A 22079-nucleotide genomic window follows, 5' to 3' on the forward strand; every position below is an offset into this window, starting at 1 on the left:
GCTCATATCACACTTATTACTGGAGGGCTGATCTACATACCACTCCCCACCATCACCACCCTCTACCTGTCCCTTTGCTGCAATAGTGTATTATGTCTCTATCAATCACGTGATGACGTTTAACAGTCTGACAATACGTTTCCGAGTGGTTTCCCCCTAAATACGAAAGCTTTGAAGTTTTCGGAAAGCCCCTTTAATAACCATTTCCACTGCATAATTGTAATTGTAATTTTTGTGCTGAGCTGGATTAAGCATTTCCCAGACCAATCTCTATTCTAATGAATAAAAGAGGCATCATTTTAAACTGAGGAAGACCACTGGTAGTCCGAAAAGGCATCCGGATCAAATGTATTAAATGTGGACATCTCAAAACAAGGCAGAGATCTTGGGCTGATTTGACCTACTATATTTCATTTAGATAACAGTTGTTGTAGTACGTATGAAGAAGATGAGGAATAGCCAGAAATGGGAACCCCATTTAAGGATAAATGAAAAACTGACCATCCCTGTGTGGGAGCAAGTTGAGGATTTAGCATTTTATTTTGATTTATTATTTAATGAAAGGGCTAAAGACTAATCATACCAGACAGTAGAGGTTGATTTCAGTCCTGATGCTCTGCTCTGTTGCATCCCCACTGTGTGAAATTAAATTGAAGGGGATTTATTTTGCGTTGAAGATATCTGTCCAGTGGAGCTTAACACCACAGTGCATTATATTACGTTTCTCCCATACCTTAAAGGGCCTGACACCACAAATAAGAATTATAACTACAACAAAATAAAAAGGTCATCGTAATATGTTATGTAATCTCTCTCATACCTTAAGATGGTCTGACATATTCTACTATTATTATTACTACCATATGTATAATGAATATAATCATTTGTAAATAACCTTTCCCAAACCTATAGTGCGTGGGTAAGTCCCTGTACGTCTGCAAATGTGTGTTGCGTCTGAGGACTGCTCTTGTTGTCATAGTTGTTAGGCTGATGTATAAAGTGGCTCAAAACTAGATGACCTGACAGTGCGACTGTCATCCACCGGAGATGACTTTGCATCTTGAATGGCAGACGAGATAATCTGTCTAATGCAGCTGATTCATGTTTTATGTGGGGCCCTCGGGATGGGAGGGTGATTGGAAGAATAAAAGCACGGTAATGCTGAATCACAATGAACTCCATGATCATGTTAAATAATATGTACATCTCATTTTGGAATACACTGTGTGCCATTTAAAAAAATACTACTCTCTATTACAAACCACACAACATTTAGGTCTCAATCATTCGACCGACTCCTTAAATCTTCCTCTGCACTCCGCTCTTTCTTGAAGGCCTCCTTTACGGCTCACGAACACTTAAAATGTCAAGTCTATAAGAGGCTGGGAAATCACGGAGTCTTAATGCACATCTGAGCCACTTAATCTCTGACAGCTCTATCATTCAGTTACGTAGACTGCTGCTAATTGCACTTATGCCAATACAGGCATAGTTTCATATCAGAATAGCTAAAACATTTCAACGTTTTGTGCAGTGTTAGGTGTGTTAAGATAAACCACCCTGAGTGTTATATTGCTGGGATGGCCAACACATGCGTGAACATACAGCACACTGCAGGGGGAGCTCTTTTTGTTTATGTGAACACTGCTGCTCTCAGGGGTGTTTTTCCTGTATGCAGAACTTATATTTGTTCCCAGGGACAAGCCTCTTGTGTGTATGTTACAAAACCACACATTTAACAAGTGCATACAACTCAAAGAGTAATACAAACATATGCAACAGCCATGGTTTTCTATAATTGTGCAACTATGACACTTACTTTTAGTTTCACCATGTATTTGAAACATGCATGAACACCTTATGTTTATCTAGAGATTCCCAGTGATACAAATGTAACCATGAGAGTGTCGTCCTACAGAGATATTACTTGCAAGGCTCTCCCAAGTAAAGAAGAATGTAAAACACATTGAACTTGAAACACTGTTGACACAATTATACATATTACAACAGAGTATGTACGTTTTGACTACAACTAAACAATGTCTACTGTAGTTCTGCATGTTCTTTATCAGTCTCATTATGATAAGATAAATACCATTCAAAACCACAATATTTTCTTCTGCAGCCTCCTAGGCTTAAAGAAAAATCGTACGCAGTGGAACATAGTAGAAAGTACTTCTTCAATCCACCAGTTACTTTGTTGTGTACTCCATTCTTTTTCTTGTTCTCTCTTTCAAAGGAAAGGCAATCGTGGTTGTTATTTAAACTAATAGCACTGTGTGTAACTGTGTACATTATGACATACTACAAAGCCATGTAAGAGTGAAGGGACAAAAGATCTGCCAGTAGGAATATTTGTTAGATTTGAAGTACACACAGACATACAACGCACACACTATGAATGTCACAACCTAAGGATTCCAGTCCTGAAAAACCCAGCAAGCCAGACCAAAACCCCTACTGACCAGCAAATGTTCTGACCAGAGCCCAGCTGGGGCCGAAACAGAGAGGGGAGAGACAAAGGACATATATGGAGAGAGGGAGAGAGAACAAGAGAGGGATGATCACAAATCAAAACAAAAATTGGCAAGGAAGAATGTACGAATAAATATAGAGATACTTCCTCTATCATTACATAACCATTGTGAACTAATATGATGTGCATTTTTAAATGAAAACAATGAAAGAAACCAAAGCAGCAAATATGAAATCTGATATATCACAATTATTTCCTCTCCTTCATCCAAAAATGTTTTTATAATTTGCTGAGTTAGCAGAATTTGATACAATGATAACACATGTTGTCTCAATCCAATATACAAAAAGGAAATATCTCAATGATAATGATTTCTGCCGGGATTAAGAAAGGTAAGATGTTATAAGGCGCATCTCTCCTCATCTCATGCCATCTTAAACCAATTCATGCTTAACCATTAGAGCAACACTTTTCATTCTTCAGATAAAGGCTGGTCATTGAAGAATATATTCTTGTGCTGTAATGTTATGTACTCCTTAAAAGGACTGCAGAAAATGATGTTCCCTCTACAAACTGGTTCATGGTGACCCTAAGTATCTTTGTTTACCCACTCAACACAACTAGCTTGCCAACAGGATTTGGCAAAGCTGTCTGTGTATGCAATTTCTGCCTGTTTGCGTTTGTGTGCGTTTCTGTGCATGTATGTATGTGTGTGTGCGTGAGGGAGAAAGATGCACTGGATGATGATGACTCACCCATCCACACACGTTAATTCAAACATGCACTCATGACCGTCATCACTCAAAACCATGTTAGCGTTGCTCACTGATGCTAATTGTTTCCAATCAGAGTATCAGGGGTCCTGTCAATGCACTGTGAGACCAGACCACCCCAGCGATTGCTTATTGATCTCATTACATGCTCACGTCACTCCGCTTAGCAAGCGTCTGGTCGTTTATCTGAGCATGTTTATCAAATATTGATTTGCATTGATGATGGCGATGTTAGAATATACAGTATAGTGTTAAAGAAATTGAAAAATATATTTAGAATTGAAAAATTAGGTAACACTGACAGTGAATATATAGACAACATATTAGTGTAGCTCTCTCTGTGTGTGTGTGTGTGTGTGTGTGTGTGTGTGTGTGTGTGTGTGTGTGTGTGTGTGTGTGTGTGTGTGTAGTCGAAAGAGAAGAGTTTTCCTTCATTCATTTGAGTTATTGTNAATATTGTTTTCGCTTTTTTGAAATTCGCGGTTCTTCGCTGTCTTTTTAAAACAACTTCCTTTTCAAATGAGATGCCTTCCGTTTCAACTGAAATCCCTCTCACACAAAATACTGAAATCCCTCTCACACAAAATACTGAAATCCCTCTCACACAACATACTGAAATCTACGGAGCCCTGGAGGGTTCATAGAGAGAAAAATAAATAAAACGTTAACTCGTGTGCACGAGTTAATAAAGCGTGTGCACGAGTTAATAAAGCGTGGCCTCGTTTTATTTAAATTGAGGCCATGCTTTATTAACTCGTGCGCACGAGTTAATAAAGCATGGCCTCAATTTAAATAAAACGAGGCCACGCTTTATTAACTCGTGCACACGCTTTATTAACTCGTGCNGTGTGCCTTGGCAGTCTCAGAGAAGTGAAATGTGCCAACGTGACGGCCGTCTTGGTGTGTGGTGCGAGACGGGAGATGTAGTTCATTGAGCGGTTTCACACAAAGAAAAGTGTTACTTCACAGTTTTACGACACATTATTTTATTTTTTTGACTTGCAAAATTATCTTTTGAATTGACAAACATCATATGTGTAATTCGTGGCACAATTCAAACGGGATAAGATAAGTTTTCTCTCTCCATTGACTTCAATACATAATTTTTCCGAAGTAAGGTCCCATGGAGCTCTCCCGGAAAGGGAGGGACTTCGCCTCTATAGTAATAATAAAGCTTACTTTTATACATACAAAGCAGCTGTGTAAGCATATTCTGAAAAATATATGTTGTATGTCTTTATTCTTTCATGCATCCTGTTCATCTTGTCTATGTGGAGAATTATTGATGCTTTGACTTCTTCCTGTAGTGCAGCTGTGTGTGTATCTGTTGCAAATCTCAAACAACATTGTTCAGATAATTATGATTCATTCCATAGATTTCTGTTTCATTTGCAATTGAGTCAATGCAAGATAAAACTACTTGTTTCATATAACATTTATCAAAGCTGTTGAAGATCATCTTTCATTGCTCTTAAAGCAGAAAAGCTGTATCGTCATGCCTCCTACTATTTAATTTACAAGATGTTTGTTTTTTCAGTGGAAACATTTTACTAAGAATTCTGCTTCCCTGCTTCGAATGTTAAACTGTGTAAAGATTACCTGACTTTTACACAGGTCACCTGATGAATTATGCTTTTACAATCAACAGATTTCTGGCTCTCCAGAGTTTCTTCATGCTGTTGGTTCTGCATCCCGTGTATTTTCAGCTGCTCAAATATGGCAGATGGTGCCACAAGCAAGTGACCAGAATCATAACACATTTTGGTGTTGAGCCAAAAGAGAGATGACATGATAGATTACTGCACTTTTTGCCTATTTGACCAGTTACTCGCATGATTTTTATATTTATTTTCTGTCAACGCTTACTCAAAAAGCTTTTTCTGTAATCTACCTTAGTTGGCTTACGATAAAGTTTAGAAGCCATAAATAAGTAACAGCCCTTTCTAAATAAATGACATTAACAACAAAGTTCTACAAAAAAAGGTTGCCTGGACTTGAAATACCTTTGCTGTTTACTGCCTTCAAATTCCCCTTATGTATGTTGGCTTGGCATCCGATTGCAGGAAGTTCCCCAAAAAGATGTATTTCTCCATTAGGAATTCTGATTAGCACATACAGAGATATATAGAACAGTAAATAGTAAACATACAGTATACTTGTTCTGTTGAGATACATCTTTATTTGCCGAACTCTGCATACATAATCAAACACAGATAATCATTATGACCACACTGTGTTTTCCCCTACATGTGTAAGAGTGGCTTCTTTTTGAACCTCTCATACAGTCAGACTCTGCTTTGTCTGTGACGTCTGCAGGGGAGCACTCATTTGGTGTGCTTTGTTTGGAGCAGTGAGTCGTGTGTCCTTGGCGTAGAAGCTGTCCTCAGTCACTGCTTGAGTGTGGCACTGCTCCCAAAACTGAGTGCCACGGGTAAAGAGTTCCCCCCTCGGAGCAGGAAAGGGTCAAAGCAGCTACTTCAAATAATATTTCTGATGTTTAGGGAAGAGGTGAGAGAGAGATCAGTCATCTCACTGCTGCATAGCCCCCTTGACACAGCCCCTTCTCTCTCCTCACATTCATACATGTAGACACACTCAAACGCAAGGAGCCAGTGGTATACACACATATTATGCACGTACAGGGGCAGGCAGTCTGTTGTCTCTGGCGGCCAAACAACTTGGCAGTGACGTCTCACTGGCCTTGTATGTCAGAACCTGACAAATGGTTTATTGTGCCATTATCCTAAAAAGGTTAAGACAACAGGAACACATGTTATACAGTAATGTCTAAAAAGCAGAAGTTGCACATGCAGCAGGACAAGGCTGTAAGCTCTACCCCAGTTTATAACTTGGAGATACTGTATACTAAGGCAGTGAAGCTTAATGAAATACAGTGCAGTGTACAATGCAATATGCATGACGTATGTTGGAAAATGTGTGTGGGTGTTTGTGTGAGAGACGGTTGGAGATTCTGGGCTCATTAGAAGTTAGACAATTGTTTAAACTGAGAAGAAAAGTAGGAAAAAAAGGGGAATCAAAACCTACTTTTGATTATAATTGGCCCACCACCCTATAACATTCCTCTCGGTATCCGTGTTGTGTGTTGGGTATTTTTAGTTTCTCAAAGTCTGTAACACTGCATATCTCTGTGCATCCCTAAGGCCTGTAAACCATGACAAAGCTTACTAGTCGAGCAAAAATATGTTATCATTTTTAGTCACCCAATGATTAAGAAACTTGCAGTGTTAAGAGACTCCTGCCTGGTTTATAGTTTTTTTTTGTGTTTATAATCTAATCTAAATTACAATAAATGGGGGACATTATTCCACAAAGAGTTGTATTATTTTAGAAACAAACTCAACTGAGTTTGATACTTTGGTCTCTTGATACTCATACAAGGTTGAACATATTCATACAGTAGGAACTTTTAACAAGCATTGGGCTTTGCTTCATTCAAAGTCATCTGTAACAGAGCAGCAAAAAAAGTACACAAACCAAGGCCAGCAATTAGAGAACAATACAACAGGGCGCAATAATTCAATAAAATTAAGTAATGGGGCATGTGGGTCATGGTTAGCATTATCGCAACAGGGCATTATTTTTGAAAATGTTTTTAGGAAGATTGTTGTCATTTAGGCCTACCCAAAGTAATCAAATATAACACACCGACCGGACAGCACGCTAATTGACCCAAATCAAACAAACCCATAATTAACAAGATGTTTGCTAAGCTAACATGCTAATGGATCCTCCAGGTGAGTTCAGTGTTCACCGAAGCGCATCTACATTCACTAAGGTCTGTGATGCATTTCTGCAGTTGACAGTCATTTCTGATGTGATTGCAGATTCGGGCTCATTATTTCTGAAAGCTTTGAGCAGTTCTTTAGGACAGACAGGCTGAGTGGAGTGGTTATATTAGGGCAGAACCTGGAGCCGATTTAGGAGGCACTCGCGATGACTGCACCATTACGTTCAGACAGGTGAGTAGGCCTCAGATAACAGATTTAGTGGTTAATGTAAGCGGTGTGTTAGTGTAAGCAGATCTCTATTTTATTAAAATGTGTGTGGCTGCAGTAGCTGTAGGCTTTCATATTGTTCATACACAGTATTGTCTGCTAATTCTAACATTGGTGGTTTTTCATTTTATTTCTATCCCCCTATAAGCTAATGCTTGTTGAACATGCTGAGGTGTCCATAGAAGTTTTATTAATTATCAGTCATTTTTGTTTAATTGTGTGATTTGTGTCACCTCCCTGGTTATTTCTTGTGAGACTATATGTTCAGAAAAGCTATAGGCTACTTACAATTGATAATCATTTGTATGCGTGGGATGCAGAGTGCCGCATTGTGGTGTTTTTGTCTCTATTATAGCCCAAATGTGTTATTCTGTCTCGCAGTAGTTGTACGTATCAATCATAGAATATATTTCTTCTGTCTTTATGTTTATTAAAATATAGTGCAGCATACAGTGTCCTGTTCTTTAGGCCTACCATAAACATTACGCAAGCTTACAGGAACATCTTGTGAAGAAGTCCTCATCCAGTCCGACAGGTTGGAGCATAAAGCAGAACGTTTATACATGATGACAGTATATCAGGATTTATACCTTAAGTGTGGTTGTGTAACCAACCCACCTATAGATGAGCTGATGAGGGCCAACAATGAAACACACAGGCTCACATCCAGGTCTCATCAAGCACTTCTTAGTGATAGATGATATTGTTACAACACTTCCTCAGTGTAACTGGAGGAGTGTGTCTGGACAACGTCTTTGATGGCAAAGGTCGAACAATATTATTATCATGGTTACCTTTGCCAACATTTGATTTACAATGTGTTATTGCTGATAAATAGCAAAGAGAGGGCTGCTAATTTATTTGCTTGTGGGTCCCAATGTATAGGACAATATCGTAGTTCATTTCAAGAATGTAGTGCTTTAGAGATGGTTGAGTTGGCGAGTGACTACACATTCAGCATGGACAAAATAACTGTAGCTGTCAACATCCTTTGTCGGTCAAATGTATAGGAAAATCAGGACTGAGGCTGTTTAGTTGTTTGTCACTTTGGAATGTGGTCAACCATTATACATTGTTTTTAACCTAAAACAAAAATCTTAAAGTTAAGAATTTTGCCTCTAGTGAAAGTTTTCATCTCTACATCCCCCCGACATGCAAACCAGGTTTCTTTATAGCTTGAACGAGAAGGAAGAGTTTATACTGGCAAATATCCACTGTCTATTGTGATGGTATGACTAAATCTTGAGATTTATGCCCTGATTGCACTTGACTTATTGCACTGGCTCAAGTTGTGTAACACTGCTGCAATAAAACACCGTTCCTATGTTGCATCATCTCAAACTTTTAATGGGGGAAAGGAGACATCACACTTTTCTGATGCATAACTACATGTAACAAAATGTACTCTGTGTATTATAAATATTTTTTGACTGACGGTTTTTTACTTCCTCAGCAATTCAGATAAAATACGGCTTTTACTTTAGCACACGGAAGACAACAAAAATGTTGTAATGCTTTTCCTCAACCAATTTAAACGATTTTGTTTTATGAATAATACTCCAGAAAGAGCTTTATATATTGCAGTGCATACTTTTAAATCCTCTCATAAAATGTAGGGCAAACAGGTGAAGGCTGCTAACTTGTCCACTACCAGTTGGGTACACAGTAGGCAGAGGATGATGTGATTTAGGATTTTAATCTAGGAAAAAAAACGAGTAGCAAGATGATTATTACTAAAGCAGATTATGCTCATTGTTTTTTGTTGGATTGTGCTTCTCTGGTTGTCTATTTTTCTGGCCTACATCCAGTGGTCTAAATAGACCTGGGTCTATTTAGACTAAAGGAAAGGGAAATAAGCTGCTTCTATTGCAGTAAATACATACCTATTTTTACATAGTGTGTTTGACTAACCTCCGACTGATAAATGATATCATTACAAGTTGCGTGGTACCAGTATAATATCCTGTCATATTTATACAGTGTAGCACCTCCAAAATGTATTACAGGATCACTATAGTTAATTCAGATAATGGGCTGCTCCATCTTCCAGAACAAGCCAGGAAATCTCCATGTAAACATGGCATCCATCCACTTCCAATAGAGTCACATCAGTCTACAGAATGAACCGAAACGCAGGGAAGAGCTGAAGGAATCACCAGAGCAGCACAAAACAGGGGTAGTGTCTAGTGGGAGGGGATATAAAGAGAGAGAGGGTGAGCAAGAGACTATATGGAGGAGTGGAGGCAGTGGCCTAGATGTGTGAAACGCCAGGGGTTACTTTTTTGGTTCACTGGTTGACAACCGGAGGCAACCCAATAGACCAAATGTAATGGGGAAGTTCTGGAACACAAAACTCAAAGAAAAGTTGGGAACCCCATAATTTGGAAGGGTTTTTTCAACCAGTATAGCCTGCACATTCTTATTGAACTTTTGTTTTGGAGGCATGCATCACTGACCAACATGTTGGTGTCACCTGCACACAAAGAGCATGTATTATCATGGGAATCCAAGGTGGAACATGTAGACTGAGACGCTGACACTGACACTAAATATATTATTTTGCTGGACGGTCAGCACAGCATTCCCCTTGACTGATCAGCGATGGCCTTGGAGGCAGACAGCGACAGAGGTTCATCAAGAAGCGCTCATGAAAAATATCCCCGGGCAGCGTTAGAGCGCAACGGCTACATGAAGACATGTGTCACCCCGTTGCACCAGGACGCATGGAGCCAGTCGTGGCTGAGAGTCGCCGTGACATGGACTTGCCGAAGAGTGTCGTCTGCGGTCTGTGTTGCCTCAGTCTCCGTTATTCTCGCTCTGCTGCTCAGATTGGTTGACTGGGATGCAAGCAGCAGCGACGCAAATAGCAGCGGCTCTCGTTTTCATTTCGTGGTAAGCTGCGCTGGGGAGCTGCTCTTGACTGTGTGCGATTGCGTCCCCCCCGTTTTTACACTCGTATGTGCCTTCTTCTGGGTCGGGTTTTATCTGATTCGTTGCGGGGTGCTCATCCGCAACGCGGTGTTTTTGTTGGCCGTGTGCAACTTGGGTGAAGCCGCGGCGCAGTCCCTCCTGCGCGGCGCGGAGGAGCAGCTGCTGTCCCTTCCCGCAACCCTGGTAGTCCTCGGCTGCCTGGGCAGCGGGGCTCTGCTGGTCGTCCGGCTGCGTCAGGGAGTGTCCATCCTCGTCTTCATTAGCGTCATCAGGACCGTCTCACTCATCTCTCTGGGCAGATTCCGGGCCAGTTGGAGACCCTACCTGGCCTACCTGCTGGGGCTGCTGGGGGTTTTGCTTGCGAGGTATGCTGACCGGCTCCTGCCGGCCTCAGGGACCAGCGGGACGGGGTGCTGTGGCTCTGTGACCGGGGCGAAGGAGGATGACATCCCTGTCTTCAAAAGGAGACGGAGGTCCAGCTCCATAGCGGCCTCGGAAATGATGGCTCACAGTCAGAGCAACAGCAAGTCCCACCGCAGGACTTCACTGCCTTGCATTCCGCGGGACCAGGTAAGACGTGTTCAACTTCTAAACCACAGCACCGTTTACGTTTTGTTTTTGCCTTTCTTATTTAATTTCAGCTACTGTAGACCTGCTTTGCTTTTTGGTGTCCTGGCATTTGTGGCAGCTTTACGCACGTTTCCTTCGTGACAACTGGCAAGCCGGAGTAACACACATTGTTATAAAACACTATATATATTATTATATTGCAATGACTTGTGTGCTTTACTAACATAGGTTGCAGCAATTGCGACCCGTTGCTCACAAAGTATTTATGTGATTGTACGCCTTTTATGGTGTTTAGATCTGCAATCTTCTCTACACCATGCACACAGTGCTGTTTATCGTTGCTCTGACACTTTGGTTAATTTGGTCATCATCATTGTGCTCTGCTGTTTTTTCTACTGATAAGGTGCACTTAGCATGCCATACTGTGTGTGCTTGTTGGCGGGTATTTGTGTGCGGGCATGCATAGTAGGTGTGAGATCTCATGTAAATATTTTTGAAAGCCTCTGTTTATCCTGGGTGCTGGCAAGTGGTGAGGTGCACGTGTTTCCTAACTTAACACATGATGGAGCAAAATGTGATGGCACTGTGTCCTCAAAAGAACCTCCTCTTGTACATGATTATTGTGGCAGCCTACCGTAGTGTCAGAAAAAGAAAAAGTCTAGGATTATACATTTCATAGTAATATTGTATATCAATCTTTAAAATCTTAATTTAAAAAAGTATTCCTTTTGTTGTTCCTGGAGGTGGCTGTTCTATTTTTGGAAACTTGCAGGATAGATAATTGGTAGTGACTGATGGTGTAGTGAAAAGAGGAGATATTTACACTGTGGCCTGTGATTATTAACTGGGTGAAACAATTCAACAATATCCTGGCTTTTTCAAAGAGCAGAGCACCTACACCTTCTCAACATACTTTCCTAAATCTTGTTTGTTTATATTTAATTTAAATGTGTACTCGTTGCCTGTTGGTTTACTGTTATTGCCCCTTGAACTTTTACACTACTGTAGAGAAAATCGCTGATTGCTTGCAGCCTAATATCATAAGTGATGGGTTTTGTTCTATCAAATTACAGACAACCAGAGTAAATTTAAAACAAATGTATATACTAAGGTTCATTTTCTGTTGAATCAACACCGTTTTAGTACTTTTTAGTGCCACATCATTACTTGACAGAAATCACAATCTTCATAAAAAAGTGGGATCCCATTAGTACTTTCCCAATATGCCCTCAGGATGTCTTTAACATCAATCCTTAATTTTTGCTTTGCTTTATATTTATTATGACCTATGATCCACCAATTACTATGCAAAAGCCTAAAACTGTCTGATATCTCTCAGCTTATATTAAAGCATTTTCCACAACTGACTCTAACATCTGATATGTATGCATATCCCACGCTTACTCATTCACATTTGTATATCAAGAAAACATATCAATTCATAATTTGATATAATGTTTCTACAAATGGGTGATCTGCTGCTGAAACAAATATGTTTTCCACCAATCAGTTTTTGCCCCCGAGTGTGCATCATCTATATTCTATATAAACACCAAGAGCTTTAGGGAGAAAGAAATGAGGAGCTGGCAGTGTTATTGCCACATGGGAGATCCATTGACATGGATGTGCAGTGGGGATTCACGGTGATCATTCTGAGTGGGGGGAGCTTGTGTCATACTCACCCATGTGGCTTAAGTGGAGAAGCAGCGTAATCCTTACCGACACTCTCTGTCAGTCTCTTTCTTTTGTTGGCTGGCCATGTTACCTCGACCCATTTGTAGACTTTGAGAGACGGAAATACCGTGTGACTCAGGAAGAATACCTTAATAGCAGTGATTAAATGGCTCATCAGTTCTCTTCTATTGGTTTGTGGTGTAGTTGAAATGCTCATAATCTCTCAATGTGAGATGATTTATTTTGTTTCTGGCATAGCTTTCACACTTTATTGCTACCATTTTAAAGCTGCAATATAGCAGTGCCATGTTCCTGGATATAAAAAACACCAATATTTTGTATTTTAGTTTTCTTAAAATTTCTGCTGCTTTTTTGTCGTCAACATTTCCACTGATAAAAGTTTATTGTATTTTTCAAAACACCCTCTATTTTCGCCAAAAAAACTCACATTCTCTCTGTTTGTAATCATCTTTGTGAGAGTAAATTATAGGTCCTCAATAATAATTTCAGAACATATCTAACATATCTTCCACAAGGCTCTCAACATGGCGACGGCTGAGCTGGCAGCTAGCAGCTAATGGTGCTAACATCGGAAACAGTGCAAACAAAGTCAACAGTGCTGACAGAGCAACATAGTGTTAATGTGAAGTGTGGGTGGGCGTTACACGTTCATGACAACACTGTCGATAGGCACAACATTATTAGTGGTCACTGCGCTATAACGACAATTAGCTTGCCAGGGCTCATATGCACACACAGTCAGACCTGCTACATATAACAAAAGAGAAGTTTGGTTTAAAACGAAGAGAGCATGCACATAGGCCTACTCAGCATGCCATTACTCCATATCTTCACATAGCAAATCGTTCTTTGCTGCTATTAATGGTCTGAACGTAGAATTGAGAACCTTCAAGGCGTTTTATTTAGTGTCAATATGGTGGTGATGAGTCACCAATGGCCCTTTTTAAAGCAGATCACACACACCTTTCAGAGTGCCTTGATCCAGAATCACATGTCTCATCTCACAGTTTTCACCGTTTCATTTGGAAGATGGAGCTGATCCCACATTAGCTGTCTGACTTTGGCTGCTTGGTTGTTCATTACTAATTGGTATCCAGGGAACCTTGAGTTACCGGACTATCTGTACTATTAGAACAGCTCCATTAGCCGTTCTGCGCTGTCATGTCTGGAACAAGACCGATGACAAATTGAACTTTGAAACTTAAACTACCTCAGAATTGACCAGTTGCCGAGGACAGCGTTTCCTCCTGAAGCCTTTCCTCGCTGTGTAATGTGAGGATCAGTGAGAGGAACATGGAGATTGATGCAGGGCACAGAGAAACACAAACAAATGGATTGCACCTAGGCTTCAATGTCAAACAAATTACCAGACTGTGAAAAACAATGTAGATTACCTGATGGAATTATGACATTTCTGTGTGTTTCATGTAATAATGTGAGAATGGTTACATCATATCCGTGTGAAGCAATGAGGCTGAGACTGGTTTAATCTGCTGCTACTTTTTGTCCCTTCAGTGGAGCAGAAGCCTCCACGGACGTTTAAGTCGCATGCTTCATGTATCATTCATTCACTTAATCTGATTCCATGACCTCTGTCCCATTTCGCTTTTATCGATTCAGCAGCTTTACGACCCCAGCCTAGTGACGTATCAACTAGGCTTTATGCTAAGATGCGATATTTGCATTAAAACAGGTAGGTTGAAACACACCTAGTGAGGATGATTCAAGTGTTTATTTTAAAGGAAATTGTGAATCGGTAAGCAAGGAAGTGGTTTTGGACAAAGCCCAGGTCTGCATACCAAATCGTGTGGTATCATTTCCGAGAGAAAGAAACCATGACATAATTATTTAACATTTTAAGAATACATTTTACACCTCCTGATGCTTCCATTGCATTTTATAAAATCACTTTGTACATTTTACACATATATAATCTCTTAAATATTTTATATTCCATGTCATATATTTATGTATATATATTTGTATATATAATATCTACAGGTATATTTTCTATTTCAACATGTATATTTTCTATTTTCTTTTCTTTTCTTTCTATTCTTGTTTATTTCTAGTTTTGTTTTATTGTAAAAATGCCTTGTCTTTTATGCTGCTGCAGCAACAAAAACAATTTCCAAAATTGGGATCAATAAAGTACCATCTTATCTTATCAGAATTAAATTAATGTACTATATAATAAACACAGTAATTCACTTTTTCTGTGTGTTTCAGTCAGCCATGGGTCATTTTATAACCTGCCATGTGTCCATTAATGATGTATTACAAATCAGAAATTCAACCATTCTTCAAATGTTCAATTATTTTATTTCCTTCTCTCTTAAAGTCTCTCTCTGACACAATCATTCACAGTTGGTAGGTCTAGTTTAACGAGATACTGAAGCTCTCCAGAGTGCAGTTCTACCTGAGAAAAAAGTGGGGGTTTTCATCAAGCGTTGGTGGTGCAGTATTCATGAAGCAGGCTGGTGCAGCCTGCAAAGCCAGAGGCAAGACAGGCACTCTGCTGAACTGAAAATGGGAAATAGCTTAGTCTATGTGGCTTTATTTCAGTTTTTTTTTTCTTTTATGGGGGGAGAGAGTGATTTATTGTTTTGGTGTTGTACTGCTATGCAGAATAAATCAGCTTATATTAAGGGAGTTTTAAAAGCACGGTGATAAGTTAAAATAATATCTGATGATTTTGACATGAATTTGACTCCATTGTGATCTTCGCACAGAGACCTTGCATTTGACAGAAGTTGTTTGTTTTTTAACGAGGGTCTCAGTGGGATGGGGGTTTCGGGGGAAAGGCCTCTGCTAGTGGTTTTTGTGTCACATGCAATTGAAAAGCAGTTGCTTTATACAAAATGATGACAACCATAAATAGAATGTCCAAAAAGAAGTGGTGATATGTCCAAGACGCCATTTTTTTTTTTTTTTACAATTTATCATTCATTGTTTCATTCACAGTTCATTAGAAAAATGCAACATTCAGTCACTTCTTTCATCCAAGCCCACCAAAACATGACCAAGTTACAGTATGATAAGCATTGGAAACATGTTGAGCATTTGCAGGGCAAAACAAATTAGTATTCTTGTCATTTCAAAATCTTTGTTCATTTAAAAATGGAGGTCAGCCCTTGAATAAGGCCATTCTGTGTTGCATAACATATTCATCATCTCATCATCATATACAGTATGTGTCTGAAAGAGGAGGGAGGGCTGAGGGAGACATTAAAGCAGAGACATGTGCTCAGAGGTCTATTTGAAGGAAGGCCCACATTCTCTCATTGACGCAAATACATTTCCAGAGAGACATTCAACCTGTTCCAGTTGCTGGAGCTATCTGACTTTGTGTAACATTGAGGCTTATGCCTTTGATTGAGATAATGGAGCATATTGTCATTATTTATAATGAACACATAACATTTGGCATGATTTTTCAATCATGCCAAATATGCCAGTGCATAATTGGAATACATATTGACTGTCCTTCTCTAAGTCAATTTTGAATGTTCATTGGCAAGGTTAACAAAAAAACATGGTAAGCAGTTGGTTTAGTAGGCAAGCCTCTGTTGCCGGAGGTGCAGCTGTTTCATTTCATTCAAAAGAAACACAGAAAAGGTAGACATAGCGGCAGACGCTGAAGATAGTGGACAGAGACAGACAGATGGGTTAAAAAAAAAGTGATTGAAGGAAAAGAACACACTGGCATGAGCACAGGCTGCATCCAGCCCCAAGCAGCAGTCAAACAGCCAAATGTGGGTTACAGAGAGTGTGTGTGTGTGTGTGTGTGTGTGTGTGTGTGTGTGTGTGTGTGTGTGTGTGTGTGAGGAGGAAGGGGGTGGACCAACTAGCTTGAGGAGACCTAATGCAGGAGCGACTGCGTGAGAGGGGGGGGAAAGCGAGAGTGTTGAAAGATTTGCTGGGGAGGGTGAGGAAAACAGGGGGAGTGAGAGGAGTGTTGCTGCCAAACGCAGCAGAAGTGCTGATGGTAAAAGGACAACTATCTGGTCCCTGTGTTCAACCTCTCTGCGCTGTTTTCTAAACACACCATCGCTCCGAGCCTTCACACAGACTCATGGACACACTGCTGAGGCACGTTTCGATCGCGTGTTGTTTTGTGCGACAGATATTGCGCGTGTGTGTTTGTCTCTGCATAATATGAATATGGCGCTATGCCATATGCTCCCACAGAGAGAAAGGAGAGGGCCAGGGAAAGAACAAAAAGTGTGTGTGTGTGTGTGTGTGTGTGTGTGTGTGTGTGTGTGTGTGTGTGTGTGTGTGTGTGTGTGTGTGTGTGGAAAGGCAGCAGCTAATAATTTTAACCTGGCTAGGCCACTTCACACACTCACACACACACACACACACACACACACACACACACACACACACACACACACACACTCACACTCACACACACACTCACACACACACACACTATACATACATTTACAGTGGCTTCCCTGCTGGCTGTCCAGATGAGGTTTGGTGGCCCTGGACAAGGATTGCCTTGTTACTTGATTCAATGGTGTGTTTTAGCTCCAAAATATGCTCGGTGAGAGGTGAGAGGGGGGATGGTGGTTGGCCTGGGAAGGGGGCAGCATCAACTAGCAGAATCTAGATCTTTCCATACTGTAAGTCAGTCAGTATGTCAGTTTACCTTTCTCTTGCACTACAGTAAACATTCAGTCAGAGGCAGAGAGTTATAAACAGTTATGTGCTGACTGTTTTATGTGAGTGCTTCACTTTCAGGACATTTGTCAGTTTGCGCTTTTAAGAACGCAGGTTTAACATAATGAGTGATTTCCAATTTTAACATATATATTTACAGCATAGATGGTTTGGAGACCATAAAACCAGTTTACATCATCATAAAACCAGTTTTTTTTATGCAGGAATGTTTGGCATTTACTTCTGTGTGTTCTTTCAGAGCTATACCTTTATTTCCCCTGCCTACATCAAAAAGAGTAAATCTCAATGTGTTAGACACTTAGAGATTCATATTTAACATGAAAACTCTTCAACTTTATCTACAGAAAAAGGCCTAACTTAACAGTTATACTGATCTAGCTGGACAACAGTGTTGCAGTGTTTTTGTATTGAGCCACTTCTTCAATACCTGTGGTTTTAGTTTATCCTAAAATGATTATTAGCAAATCCCATGAAACCAACACAGAATCCATCCTGTTAAAATGCAAGGCTTCCGGCTGCTATTTAAGGCTATAGGCCCCAGTGCTATGATCATCCAAACACTATTAAGAACACATTGAAGAGCCAAAGTTGCCCTGGGTCATACTGTATGTTTCTTCTGAATACTAAATCACTAAATACACAATTTCTCTCAGCTCATCTGTGTTATATTTCCTCTTCTTAGCAGGATACTTTGATTGTTTGCTTTCGGTATTTTTAATTTGATTCATTGAAAATAATTAGGAAAGATAGCTCAACACCAGCCTAATCCTTTAAAGCAATGCAAGTTGATCTTTGAAGAGAGAGCATTTGTTATCTGCAGTGACATTATTCCAGGGTCAATTTCTCAGAATCCTAATTTACATTGTAGCACCAATCAGAAAATCTGCCTTTGGCCCTTATTATCCTGCATTGTATGTACAACACATTTTGCAAACCTCGTTTCCTCTACATAGATGAGTCAGATAATCTTTTCCCAACACGCAATCATTCCCACCTCATTTTCTAAACAGCATTATTTAAATCAGCGCTTCACTAAACTTCAATCCACCAGTGAGTTGGTGGAGAACAAAATCAGAGCTACAGTAAAAGAAAGTGAATAAATGAATAGATAAAAAACACATTTGAATGAATACTATTACTGATTGCTCAGAGACATTACAGTCTGTTCGAAACTCTGTCTTTACGAAATGATGGCATATATGGTTTCTTCTAAATGTATAAAGGTGATTGGATTACAAAAGCAGAAACCAGCTTAAAGAGATAGGTTACCATTTTGTTTCTTGCCATAAAGAGTTCATTTTACCATTGTCAATTTTGTGCGTGCATCTTTCAACATCTTTCTGTAACAAATCCCAACTTGGAGTGTAGACTGCACAGCTAATGTTGTGTGTTTAACTGTAACGACATGTGGAGTGCACACAAACACACATACACACACTGAGCCTGGCCTTCGCGAAGCCCCCAGATGTGCTGTGTCCTCGGAAAGCAGCAATCTTTATTCAGATGGAGTTTGACTGTCATTGTGGGTTTGATCACTGACCCTGTCAAGCGATGTCTCGCACACACAGCCCACACAGCACACACAGCACACACAGCACACACAGCACACACAGCACATGCTGTGCAGCTTTATATGTATGAATGGTTGTAACAATCAGCATCATGGTTTTCTTAGTTTTCACTTAGACATACTAATGTACAGTAAGCTACTTCTATCACAGCCTTTCTGCTTGGCTTTCATTATATCTATGCATTGTTGGTGTGTGTGTGTGTGTGTGTGTGTGTGTGTGTGTGTGTTTGTTTGTGGTTTGTGCTCGGTCAACAGTCTGCCGACAGTGTGTTTGTCTTGGACGCCTGCAGCCTGCCTGTAGATTACCCAATCAGATAATCAAGGGTATAATTGCATCACATGCATCTGGGAGTGTTTTTCCCTTCCATTATCCCTCATAAGACACACACACACACACACACACACACACACACACACACACACACACACGCACACAAACTGCAGACACACATTGATGATGTACATATAGCAGCTAATGACTGTTCCAGATTGGTACAAAGTTCGGCCTTAACTCTGGGTTGTCAAAATGTGTACATTGAGGAGTAGATGTTTTCTTGTGAATGGACCATATTCGAAGATGCAACTCTTTTCAAAACATGTCAATCTGAAATGAATAGCAAAGCTAAGCAGTTATTAGATCCCTAAGTCTCGACACTCAACATTGGGATACATCTGATCTCCTGTGTTGAATTTCAAAGATTGTAGGAGTGTAGTTATGGCATTGAAAAACTCAAGTCCCAAGCTCCTCCAACAATGCAACAGGACATACAACAATAAGACAAATAAAAAAATAAAAACTTTTATGTCAATTTGCATGACCCAAATCTCTAAATGCATACTTCCTCAGTAGATCTTGTGTCAAGAGAAATGTATTCATCTGAATAAAGTAATTGTTTATTGACATTGTGTAATACAGTGTGCCTATTACATGTGTGGATATTCATATTATGCATTTGTGAATAACATTATGCTGCATAAAACCTAGTCATGTCTCAAACTACTTTGCTGCACTATTTCGTAGTCTTCAGTGCAACATTTAGGGGAAAGGCTTTAGTGACTGTTGATGAAACAGAAAAACTGAGAAGACATGAAAATGACTTGACTGCAGAATTAATTTGGGTAGTATTATCCCACAGGGCATTTTGCCTCAGGCTATAAAAACTCTCTACTGTGTTGCTATCTCTTTCATTCTCTCAGCCTTTCTCTGCCTTTCTCTCTCACTTCCTGTCACTTTTTTATCTGCCTGTCTCTCTCTGTTTTCTCTCCCACTCACCCAATTTCCTCTCCGTCCAACTTTCACAGGACAAATGCCAAAGGCTGTATTATTGTCCTCATCTGCCGTCACTCACTGTGTTATGTAAGAGACTGCTGATGTGTGTGTGTGTGTGTGAGTGTCTCTGCATGTGTGCTTGTATTTTTTTGCCTGGCTTCAGTCCTGATATGCCTTCTCTGAATTCACAAACTGAGGCCAGGCTTGTTTCAGCTCTACAGCGTGTCTTTACCTCGACCTCCTCTGTGGCTGCACTTTGTTTTAACCGTAGAGAAAATTGGCGGGAGTGAGGGTAGTTAAAAAAAGAGAACCTTTCTTATCTAAACGAGGCTAAAGTTGTAATGCGTAAAATTGCTGATATTTTATATCATAAGCAAGGTGGCGTTTTGACACCTTGTGACAATGTAATGGTTTGGATGCAAATTTCGCACCTGTCATGTTGAAACATTGGGACACCTAAATGTGGTTTGGACATGCAAAATCACACTGAAAGGGGGATGAGAGTGTGTAAAAACTTGTATTGCTGTTGCATGCAGTCCCTACACATTAAACAACTTTTACATCCCTTTGTAGCCATTTATAACCAGCAGATCATAGTCCATAATTACTCTAGTGCATTATGCTCAATTGTAATACATTCTTATGATGTCTCTAAAGTATTCAGGGTGTGTAAAACCAGGTATGGAGGAGAGAGTTTATTTCGGGTCAAGTTTTAATATTCAGAAATAATTGGATCGTTTCTATAAATGGCACCATGTTTTTCCTGCGAGCTGTGGTAACGCACCAAGAAGGGAGCGCTTGGTTCTCATCTGAAGAGCAGACGAAGGAGCTTGCCTCGGGCTGTGATGTGTGTACAGGATGGTCCACACGCTGCACAGTGCACACACACACACCGTCTCTTACTCTCACTTTCTCACTGTCTCAATCAAATGCTTTCACAAACGCGCACATAACGGCATATTCACACGTACGTTTACTATAGGATCCGGTTTGGTTCCTTCGGGCCTGTGCAGCTTGTGCTAATGTCAAGTGTTTCCTTCTTTCATTCAGATTATTTTCTTTAGCCTCTGCCTTTATCTGCTTCCCACTTTTTCCTCCTCTACCTCCCTCTGTCCAATCTCATTCAACAAGTAATTCAAAGAACGAGTCCTTATTGGATGAGGCTGCTGGGGTGTAAAATAGGCTGAGTGTGTTTGGTTTAGCCTGAAGACACGGCTACCCAGAAGAGACGCTTTCTTTCAATGTATTTGTTCTCCTACAAGTTTCATACTCTGTGTCTTTCTTATTGTTGTTGGTCTTGTTATCTTTTGTGAACGAAAACAAGAAACATGTCTTACCCACTTAAACAAGAGTTATAACTTTCACATACAGAGCGGCCTCTGTTTGTATCTCTGGATGAGACAGGGACAGCATAATACATTGATATAGAGACATAATGATCATGTTACTTATGGATAGACTGTGTTTACAATGATCAAACTCAGGTTAATGTTCGGATAACCAGCGATTGCAAAGATAACCCCAAAAATCTTTTTTATTTTTATTTTTAAAATAATATTTGTTAGAAAGTATTTACATTTTGATATACCCCTTTTATTTCTGCATGGATATTATTCATATTTAAACCAGTAATCCACCAATATGAAGTGTTAACACAGATTGTTGATGATGAGAGCTCCCTTTAATTTAATGTTAGCGCTGTGGACAGTTTACATCTATATCATTTGCATTAGTTCAGAGACTTTGGTGACATCTCATACATCATGCATAATTACTGTAGCGTCCACTGATGAGTATTTCACAGTATCTGTTAGTACAGTATTATGGTCTTGATAAATAAATAATATGTCAATAAAAGTTTGTTTAACTCTTGCACCTCAAGTATGGCAGAAAATGCTGCGGCACAAATGACTTGTATTGGTTATTTTCTGTTTAGAGTATCATCTTGAACATTTTGGAGGGGAAACATGAGAGAGTGAAATTTCCAGGAGCACAGACACAAAATGGGATTTAAGTCATTATGCATGCAGCTCCAAATGGAAGACCAGTGTCTGGACGCTCACGTTGTTCCCATGGGACTCTGCCTGAA

Source organism: Notothenia coriiceps, unplaced genomic scaffold (genome assembly GCF_000735185.1).
Source record: "Notothenia coriiceps isolate Sejong01 unplaced genomic scaffold, NC01 NC01_scaffold00005786, whole genome shotgun sequence".
Lineage (NCBI taxonomy): Eukaryota > Metazoa > Chordata > Actinopteri > Perciformes > Nototheniidae > Notothenia > Notothenia coriiceps.